A 10,873-nucleotide genomic window follows, 5' to 3' on the forward strand; every position below is an offset into this window, starting at 1 on the left:
CTCCACTGCAATCTATCCTTCGAACAGACTATATCTGATTTTGCAAAAGCGAAGGCCCGAAAGAAGCCATTTTAAAAGAGGACTGTTTGCGCTATACATGAATAGTTCCCATAAGTTCATTGTGCCGCCTCCGAGCCTCCGCGTTGCCATTGAAGCGCTGAGCAATGTAATTCAAGATATGCAAATATTCGTTGTTCGTCTCTTGTTTGTTCTTGCGAAATTTAACGTGCTTATAAAGAACTGTATTTTTGTTGTTTTTGATCGTGCCCCGTTTATTTGGTGTCGTCCTTGCTTGTCTTGCCTTTAACGAAAAAGATTTCAACTAATGTTCTCCAATTACAGTTGGTAATTTTCACCTGTATTCAAGTGCATTTTTATGGTGTTTGTATTGCCTTAAGTATTATATGTATTAGATATTTGTAGAGTAACTTGTATATTGATTACAGTAGTCTGATGCTTGAATTTTAATAAAGAATGTTTTGGATACAACCATGCGTCTCCTCGCCGAATTAAAGTTAGTGATGCAAACAAAGCCTAGCTTCAGAACGATCGACATCTGAGCTGTGTTGTCTTTTCTACGTTCTTGTTTGTTTTGATTGCACTAAACGTTTTCTTAAAACCTAGCTTTTGCTGAAAACACAATACAGATTCATCAGAGTGAACATATTTGTTGGTGTTTAGAACAGCACAAGTTTCAAGAAAAGTTCGTTGTTTATTTATAATAATAACTATAATATTAATCCCGTTGATCGCACCTCCTTCTTTTTATTTTGGCGCAATTAAACTGAAACATGGCATATTTCCAGTAGCGTAGCAGGCGACAGAGGGAGGGAGTGGAGTCAGTATAAGGAAAGAGGCCAGCATGCGCATTAGTCCAGGGCCCCCATTTTTCTTAATCCTGCACTGGTTTTTGTAATAAACATGGTTTATGGTTTGGGGGGTTTAACATCCCAATGCGACGCAGGCTATGAGGGACGCCGCAGTAAAGGGCTCCGGAAATTTGACCTAATGGGGTTCTTTATCATGCGCTGAAATGCACAGTACACGGGACTCTAGAGTTTTTCCTCCACCGAAAATCGACCATCGTGGTCGGGATCGAGCCCGCGTCTTTCGGGACAGCAACCGAGTGCCATAAACACTGAGCCACCGCGGCGGCATTGCGATAAGGAGAAGCGGCAAGAAATGGCATCCCACTTTGGCGTAGATAGGCAATTGTTTTGGAGATAAAGGCACAAAGTTTTTGTCACTTCTGCCTCTCAGCCTATTATTGTTCTTTTTTTCCAGAGTACTATCTCTTCGACAGTCCTGACTCGGACATCTTTCAATACGATGAATGTCTCAAACAGAATGAAACTACTCTGGGGGCAACGTCACATTCTTGCGTGACCTCCAAAAGTGCCAGAAGGTCCCGCCGAAACCTAATGCGAAAGTTCTTGGAAGTAGTTACTGAACACGTTCATTTCTTGGAGTTGTGTATCGCCCACATTAAGCTACTGTCATGAGCGGCGGGCCTTTGGTTATACGTTGCTATGGTATTTCAGTAAGTATTTACTGTTATACTGAGCAGAGAAAAGACTCCGAGCCAAAACCTGCCTAGACGCATCACGTGAGCGCCAGCCTACCAGGGACTCCGTGGTTACGAAGCTGCGAATGCGGCTGACATCGCACAGCACACGGGTGCCTTAGCGTTTTTCCTGCATAAAAACGCAGCCGCCGCGGTAGGGTTTGATGCGGAGTTCCCGGGTTTGAACCCGACCGTGGCGGCTGCGTTTTTATGGAGGAAAAACGCTAAGGCGCCCGTGTGCTGTGCGATGTCAGTGCACGTTAAAGATCCCCAGCTGGTCAAAATTATTCCGGAGCCCTCCACTACGGCACCTATTCCTTTCTTCTTTCACTCCCTCCTTTATTCCTTCCCTTTAGGCACGGTTCAGCTGTCCAACGATATATGAGACAGATACTGCGCCATTTCCTTTCCCCAAAAAACCAATTATTATTATTATTATTATGCCCGAGCGTTTATCCTCCAGGCACCTACTACCGCCTGCTCGCCAAACGATGAGCCTAGCCGACCGCTTCTGCGGTTTCCAGAAATCGTCGACTATTAGAAAGACAGGAATCACCAGTTCCTCCCTCCAGCAAAGGGGCTGTCGAAGGCAGACGAACGCATTCGGCGACAGCTACAGACGCCCACCTACCGGTGTATCGCCATAGCTTCTCGCTATGCCCTGAAAGTGAATCATTTATGTTCACACTGTGATGAGCTCTCTTCTCTATCCCACATGGGGTGGGTCTGTCAACACAGACCCCACTTCTCTCCCCACCCCACCCCCACTAAAGAGGCTTGGGAGATCTTTCTCCTCGAGTGCTCGAGTGTGACACCACAAGCTGCCCTCGCACGCCGGGCTCGTGAGGCGGCGTGATCTTGGGGCATGCCGGGCTATACGGACGCGGTCCAAGAAGATATCGGTATTCACCAACTACGTCGGCTCATCCTCTCTATTTCCTTAATAAAGGTTTGTTCTCTCTCCAGAGAATTGCAGTTAAGTCTGCTTTACAGCGGAAATGCGAAAGTTTTTCCCTGTCTTACTTGTCCCTACAATTTTTATGTTATTTTCTGCGTCATTTAGTGTTTCTTCTTGCTGTTTGTTTTTCATTGCTTTTTAGCTGTTACTATTTTTGTTTCACTTTTGTTTTTCTTTTATTTCTATTTCTTGCCTTGTTTATTTCGTTACATATATGTTGCATGATAACTGTTACCTAATAAACTCTTGCATTTTTGTTTTATTTCATCATCCTCATCAACCTGACTAACTCCAATGCAGGGCAAAGGCCTCTCCTATGTCTCTCTAGTTAACCCTGTCCTTCGCCAGCCGCATCCGCACTATGCCTGCAAACTTCTTATCTCCTCTGCCCACCTAACCTGCTGCCGCCCCCTGCTACTCTTATTTTCTGTTACAATCCACTGTATTAACCTTAAGAACTAACGGTTATCTTGCCGTCGCTTTATATCCCGGCCTAAGCCCATTTCTTTCTCTTGATTTTGACTAGGATTTATTTCTTCTTGATTTCGACCATGTGACCAACGCCGTGACACTGTGGCAGAGAAGCGACGGCGTGGCGTTTCAGCCACGGCGTGGCGGCGCAGCCACAGGTTAGCGAAGCCGCCACGCTGAAGCTTGAAATACTACCGTAATGTAGCTATCGCTACACGAACACTAATTCTGTGATGTGTTCTGTGCGCATATCAGGTACGTGCCGCAGATAGGGGTTGCGGAACTCGCCGTGCGCTTGGCCCAGGAGCAGTGCGTCAGCAGCCGCGGCACGGGTTCCCCGCTGCAGCTGAAAGTTGTGATGCGTCCTTTCATTCTCAAGCTGCGCTTCCTGACCATGACCGCCGAGGACTGCATCAGGGGCCCGGTCACGTGGGGCATCATGGACGGCGACGAGGACCTATGCGTGCTGCGGAACATAGTGTCCAATGGGGCGCTGCCACTACCGCCGGGATTCTGCGAGTTGACGCAGCCCCGTTACTGACTGTGCTTATGTTCTCTGTAAAGCCCATGTTTAAGGGCCAAGATTGTTCAAAGGCTGCGCGGAATAAAAAAATTTGAAGTAATTTGACAACTACTGCAAAGAGCAAAAGTGTAAAGATACTAGACAGCGAAATGACAGAAGAACGTGTTTCAAAAGTGCTGACATTTCGGAAGGTTTGCCCTTAGAACTAGTGAAAACTTATTTTGTACAAACTGCTACAAAAAATAAACGCATTGGCTGCCTGTAGCTTCGTTTTCATGGACGTGATGTTGATATAGAGCTGTATTTTATCTCTGAGACAACAGACTTGAAGGTGAGCCATTAAAGAGGCCCACTGCGCATCTGAGCAAAAAAGCAATTTGCTTTGTGTGAACGCGGCGCCTGCGTTTTTATACAGGAAAAACGCTAAGGCGCCCGTGTGCTGTGCGATGTCAGTGCACGTTAAGATCCCCAAGGTGGTAGAAATTATTCTGGAGCCCTCCACTACGACCCCTACTTCTTCATTTCTTCTTTCACTCCCTCTCTTGTCCCTTCCCTTAAGGCACGGTTCAGGTGTCCAACGTTATATGAGACAGATACTGCGCCATTTCCTTTCCCCCAAAACCAATTATTATTTTTATTAATTTAGGGGTCAAAGTGATGCGTCAATTGACCTTCGGCTTTGCTTGCGGGATGCGTAGGTTTTCGCTTTAAACCTATAAATCTCGGAGAGGAGCAGGCACACTTCAAGAACGCGGACGACGGTGCGTTCGAGGGAGGCTGAAGCCCTGTGTCAGGAAGCAATGCCAGCTCGAAGCAACGAATTGAACTGGAAAGAGTATCTATCGCCGTAAAGCAGCGAGTTCGTGCTGTCGAATTCTTAGTTGCGTTCATAAAATTTAATGACAAATCATGTGCCAACCATCCTATTTGTACGCGACTGTTATAACGATCCGGTGAAATCAACACTTGCGGGAACTATCAAAGCGATAAAGGAGCTGAATATAGAACGGCGACATAGCCTGTGCCTACCGCACCCTGCGGATGGAGCCGAAATCTCTGCAGTTCGCTACACTATGTCTTCGTAGCCAGAGCGCAAATGCAGCGATTCAACAAGAACCCGCCGCGGTGGCTCAGTGGTTAGGGCGCTCGACTACTGATCCGGAGTTCCCGGGTTCGAACCCGACCGCGGCGGCTGCGTTTTTATGGAGGAAAAACGCTAAGGCGCCCGTGTGCTGTGCGATGTCAGTGCACGTTAAAGATCCCCAGGTGGTCGAAATTATTCCGGAGCCCTCCACTACGGCGCCTATTACTTCCTTTCTTCTTTCACTCCCTCCTTTATCCCTTTCCTTACGGCGCGGTTCAGGTGTCCAACGATATATGAGACAGATACTGCGCCATTTCCTTTCCCCCCAAAACCAATTATTATTATTATTATTCAACAAGAAAGGCGTGCTAAGCTAGCTGCAAAATACAATCGGCGGTTAATACATCTCAATTCATGACACAACACTAAAAGTGTGGCAGCTGCTTGTTAACCAGGAATTGTGTAGTCATCCTGAGGCTGTATATCAGCTCATTTAATAGAGGATACAAAAAGCGAAAACTGTCGGCGTTCAGTTTGTTCATACGCTTTGGCGTTGACAACGTTCCAGACTCAAAAGATTTTGAGGAAAGGAGGAACGCATGACTGTCTTCCTGGATTAGTGGACGCCTCAATCATGCTTTGAGGTACGCAGCGGCAGTGAGAGAGAGATATGGTGGTGGTAATAAAAATAAAAATAAAAGGTTTTGGGGGAAAGCAAATGGCACAATATCCTTGTCATATTTCATTGGACACCAGAACTGCGCCGAAAGGGAAAGGGTGTGAAGAAGGTAGTAAAAGAAGAAAGAAGTGCCGTAGTGGAGGGCTCCGGGATATATTCGGGCTCCGGGCTAATTTCGAACACCTGGGGATCTTTATTGCCCACCGCGGTGGATAAGTGGTTAATAATAATAACTGGTTTTTTGGGGAAAGGAAATGGCGCAGTATCTGTCTCATATATCGTTGGACACCTGAACCGCGCCGTAAGGGAAGGGATAAAGGAGGGAATGAAAGAAGAAAAGAAGAGGAGGTGCCGTAGTGGAGGGCTCCGGAATAATTTCGACCACCTGGGGATCTTTAACGTGCACTGACATCGCACAGCACACGGGCGCCTTAGCGTTTTTCCTCCATAAAAACACAGCCGCCGCGTCGGGTTCGAACCCGGGATCTCCGGATCAGTAGTCGAGCGCCCTAACCACTGAGCCACCGCGGCGAGGCGTGGCTAAGTGGTTAAAGCGGTCGACTACTGATCGGGAGAGTATTTTCAAGGTGTTTTTACAGATTCGTCATTGCACTGCATTTAGCAACGGGGTACATTTTGTAACAGGTTCTAGGCGGCTGCGTTTTTATGGAGGCAAAATGCTAAGGCGCCCGTGTGCTGTGCGATGTCAATTGACGTGTTAAAAATCCCCACGTGGTGGAAAGTATTCCAGAGCCCTCCACAACGGCACCTCTCTCATACTTTCTTTTTTGACTCCCTCCTTTATCCCTTCCTTTACAGCGTGGTACAGGTGTCCAACGATATATGAGACAAACTATATTAATAATTATAATTTGTGTTGGGGGAACGGAAATGGCGCAGTGTCTCTCTCATATATAGGCAGACACCTGAACCGCGCTGTAAGGGAAGGTATAATGGAAGGGAGTGAAAGAAGAAAGGAAGAGAGAGGTGCCGTAGTGGAGCACTCCGGGATAACTTCGACCACCTGGGTTTCTTTAATACCCTCCGCGGTGGCTCGGTGGTTTGAGCGCTCTATACTACTAATCCGGAGTTCCCGGGTTCAAACCCGACCGCGGCGGCTGCGTTTTTATGGAGGAAAAACGCTAAGGCGCCCGTGTGCTGTGCGATGTCAGTTTAGGTTAAAGATCCCCACGTGGTCGAAATTATTCTGGAGCCCTCCACTACGCACTTCTTTCTTCCTTTCTTCTTTCACTCCCCCCTATATTCCTTCCCTTACGGCGCGGTTCAGGTGTCTACCGATATATGACTCATACTGCGCCATTTAATTTCTCCCAGAACCAATTATTAGTTATATAAATTTAGGGGTCAAAGTGAAGCGTCATTTGAACTTCGGCTTTGCTTGCGAGAAACCAGGATTTTCACTTTAAACCGATAATTCTCGGAGAGGATCAGGTACACTTCAAGAACGCGGAGGACGGTGCGTTCGAGGGAGGCTGAAGCCCCGTGTAAGAAAGAAATGCCAGCTCGAAGCAACGAATTGAACGGGAGAGAGTATCTACCGCCGAAATGCAGTGAGTTCGTGCTGTGGAATTCTCAGTTGCGTTCATAAAGATTAATTACAAATGATGTGCCACCCCTCCTGTTTCTACGCGGCTGTTATAACGATCCAGTGCGAAGCGGAAACAATCAAAACAAGTAGAGGAGCTGAATATTGAACATCGACATGGTGCAGCGCCGGTATCTACTTCTGGATGGAGCCGAAGTCTCTGAACTTCGCTACCCCATGTCTTCGTAGCCAGCGCGTAAGACTGCAGCGATTGAACTAGAAAGTTGTGCTAAGCTTAGCTGCAAAATATAATCGATGCTTAATACATCTCCACTCATGACACAGCCCTAAAATAGCGGCAGCTGTTTATTAACTAGGAATTGCGTAGTCATCCTAAAAAAAATCGGCGTTCAGTTTGTTCATTGGCTTTGGCGTTTACAACTTTCTTGACTCTCATGACTTTGAGGAAAGGAGGAACGCATAACTGTCTTCCTGCGTCAGTGGACGCCTCAATCCTGCTTTGAGGTACGTGGCGGTAGTGAGAGAGAGATATACTGGAGGTAATAATAATAACAATAATTGGTTTTTGGGGAAAGGAAATAACGCAATATCTGTCTCATATTTCATTGGACACCAGAACCGCGCCGAAAGGGAAAAAATAGAGGGAGTGAGAGAAGGATGAAAGAGGTGCCGTAGTGGTGTGCTCCGGGATAATTTAGACCATCTGGGGATCTTTAACATCCACCGCGGTGGCTCAGTGGTTAGAGCACTCGACTACTAATCCGGAGTTCTCGGGTTTGAACCCTGCCGCGGCGACTGCGTTTTTATGGAGGAAAAACGCTAAGGCGCCCTTGTGCTGTGCGTTGTCAGTTTACGTTAAAGATCCCCACGTGGTCGAAATTATTCTCGAGCCCTCCACTACGCCACCGCTTTCTTCCTTTCTTCTTTCATTCCCTCCTTTATCCCTTCCCTTACGGCGCTGTTCAGGTGTCCAACGAGACATACTGCGCCATTTCCTTTCCCCCAAAACCAATTATTATTTCTGTTATTTAGGGGTCAAAGTGAAGCGTCCATTGACCTTCGGCTTTGCTTGCGGAAAGCGTAGATTTTCGCCTTAATCCAATAAATCTCGGAGAGGAGCAGGTACACTTCAAGAGCGCGGACGACGGTGCGTTTGAGGGAGGCTGAAGCCCCGTGTAAAGAAGCAACGCCAGCTCAAAGCAACGAATTGAACGGGAGAGAGTAACTATCACCGTAATGCAGTGACACGGCCGCTCAATGGCTACTCACTTGGTGCGTTGCCATTGAGCGGCCGTGGCAGCGAGTTCGTGCTGTGGAATTCTCCGTTGCGTTCAAAAAGTATATTTACAAATGATGCGCCAGCCATCCTGTTTGTACGCGCCTGCTATAACAATCCGGTGAAAAGAACACTTGCAGGAACTATCAAAACGAGTACAGGAGCTGAATATTGAACGCGATATAGTGTGCCTACCCTGCATAGCAGATGGAGCAAAAGTGTCTGCACTTCGCTACACTGTCTCTTCGTAGCCAGCACGGAAGTCTGCAGCGATTCAACTAGAAAGTGTGCTAAGTTAGCTGCAAAATATAATCGATGCTTAATATATCTAAACTCATGACACAACACTAAATGAGTGGCAGCTGTTTGTTTACCAGTAATTGTCTAGTCATCCTGAGGAAATTGATTAGCTCAGTTAATACAGGATACAAAAAGTGAAAACTGTCGGCGTTCAGTTTGTTTATAGGCTTTGGCCTTGACAACGTTCCGGACTCTAAAGATTTTGATGAAAAGAGGGACGCATGACTATCTTCCTGGATCAGTGGACACCTTAATCATGCTCTGAGGTACGTGGCGGTAGTGAGAGATATATGGTGGTGGTAATAAAAATAAAAATAAATGTTTTTGGGGGAAAACAAATGGCGCAATATCCTGGGCCACTGTATAAATGTCCGGACTCCGAAGAGTATCTGTTACGGGTCCAGTTAATAATAATTGGTTTTTTTGGGAGAAAGGAAATGGCGCAGTATCTGTCTCATTTATCGTTGGACATCTGAACCACGCCATAAGGGAAGGGATAAACGATGGAGTGAAAGAACAAAGGAAGAGAGAGGTGCCGTAGTGGCGGGCTCCGGAGTAATTTCGACCACCTGGGGATCTTTAACCTGCCCCGCCGCGGTGGCTCAGTGGTTAGGGCGCTCGACTACTGATCCGGAGTTCCCGGGTTCGAACCCGACCGCGGCGGCTGCGTTTTTATAGAGGAAAAGCGCTAAGGCGCCCGTGTGCTGTGCGATGTCAGTGCATGTTAAAGATCCCCAGGTGGTCAAAATTATTCCGGAGCCTTCCACTACGGCACCTATTCTTCCTTTCTTCTTTCACTCCCTCTCTTATCCCTTCCCTTACGGCGCGGTTCAGGTGTCCAAAGATATATGAGACAGATACTGCGCCATTTCCTTTCCCGAAAAACTAATTATTATTAGTATTATCTTTAACGTGCACTGACATCGCACAGCACACGGGCGCCTTATCGTTTTTCCTCCATAAAAACGCAGCCGCCGCGGCGGGTTCGAACCCGGGAACTCCGGCAGGACTTTTTTTTTTGGAAATGCGGTGGAGAGTTTGAAGGATACTTCACTCCCGCCACCAGTTGGCCTGATATTGCACTACCTCCGGGATCGGCCTTGCATCAAGCGCGTCTTTACTATCCTGTCTTTCTATCCGATCTTTCAACTCTCCTGCTATCTGCACGTGGTAGCGACTGTGGCCCTTCTTGAGCCAGTGAGCATGCCTGTGCACTTTCTTTTCTTTCTTCCTGGCAACTATCTATCTATCTATCTGTGCAACAGCGCGCTCCCACACTGCGTCATGTAGGCCATGTCGGGACTTGACGTCGGCAGCACGAGCCACCTCAGCAAGCATCGATGTCGCGTCAGCAGACGTGAGCAGGACCTCCCAGTTCTCCCAGCTCGGAATGGCATGCTGTTCTTGAGGGGTGCGGTGGCTTGGGCTGCCGACGTGAGCAGGACCTCCCAGTCCTCCCAGCTCGAGGTGGCGTGCTGTGCCAGCAGGGGAAGGTCAGCAGGGAAGCCGAAAAGCATGTGGGAGAGTGTGGCCTCAGGGTCGTCGCATAGGGAGCATGCAGGAGACGTGCCACAATAGCGGTATAACAGCTCAGGGGATGGTAGAGAGTGGGTCTTGAGGCCTCTCAAGAGGACCTCTTTTGAGTGGCCCTGCTACATGGTCGGCGTCCTTATTCCGGGACACCGCATGACGAGACCCCGTCTCGCGCCCATTTCACCAGAGTCTTTTGGGACTTAAGGAGCTTTCAAAGGGACCACCCGGGGCGCGACGTGTGGCAATTCGGCTCCGTGGAATGGCCATTCTTTCGGACGGAAAACGACAATGGACTGCTGAAAAAGTATTGTGTGTGTGCCGCGGACGTGGTAAGGATCCTGTGATTACTATTACCAAGACTGTAGGCGATGCTTGTAGGATTTTATCGCATCTTGTGTAGTCTACCACGCCGAAGGCCTCAATCAGCCAAAAGTTACGCCTAATGCTGAGGTGGCCTGAGCAATGGCCGAGGGCCACCAACGTCAGGCCCTAGACACTATGGCGTCACCATCACGATGGCAGTGAGCGTTGAGGGTACGGATGTCGATCCGGCAGAACTTCAAAGCTCGGATTTAGTAACGAAAGCATTGGAACGTGTCGCGGAGGTTCAGGAGCGCCAACAACGAGAACGCCCAGATAATAATAATAATAATAATAATAATAATAATAATTGGTTTTTTGGGGAAAGGAAATGGCGCAGTATTTGTCTCATATATATCGTTGGACACCTGAACCGCGCCGTAAGAGAAGGGATAAAGGAGGGAGTGAAAGAAGAAAGGAAGAGGTGCCGTAGTGGAGGGCTCCGGAATATTTTCCACCTCCTGGGGATCTTTAACGTGCACTGACATCGCACAGCACACGGGCGCCTTAGCGTTTTTCCTTCATAAAAACGCGTAAGAACGCCCAGATGGCGCCGCT

General features: G+C 47.9%; 1 long non-coding RNA gene across 1 annotated transcript in view; it reads left to right on the forward strand.

The window, feature by feature from the left end:
- Positions 1 to 3,553, forward strand: part of LOC144134841 (uncharacterized) — a 40,510-nt gene extending 36,957 nt beyond the window's left edge. Inside the window, exon 3 of the long non-coding RNA XR_013315277.1 lies at positions 3,249 to 3,553. This is a non-coding gene — a long non-coding RNA (uncharacterized LOC144134841). The remainder of the gene's footprint in view (positions 1 to 3,248) is intronic.
- Positions 3,554 to 10,873: the final 7,320 nt, after the last annotated feature.

This window comes from Amblyomma americanum, chromosome 5, assembly GCF_052857255.1.
Source record: "Amblyomma americanum isolate KBUSLIRL-KWMA chromosome 5, ASM5285725v1, whole genome shotgun sequence".
Taxonomy (NCBI): Eukaryota; Metazoa; Arthropoda; class Arachnida; order Ixodida; family Ixodidae; genus Amblyomma; species Amblyomma americanum.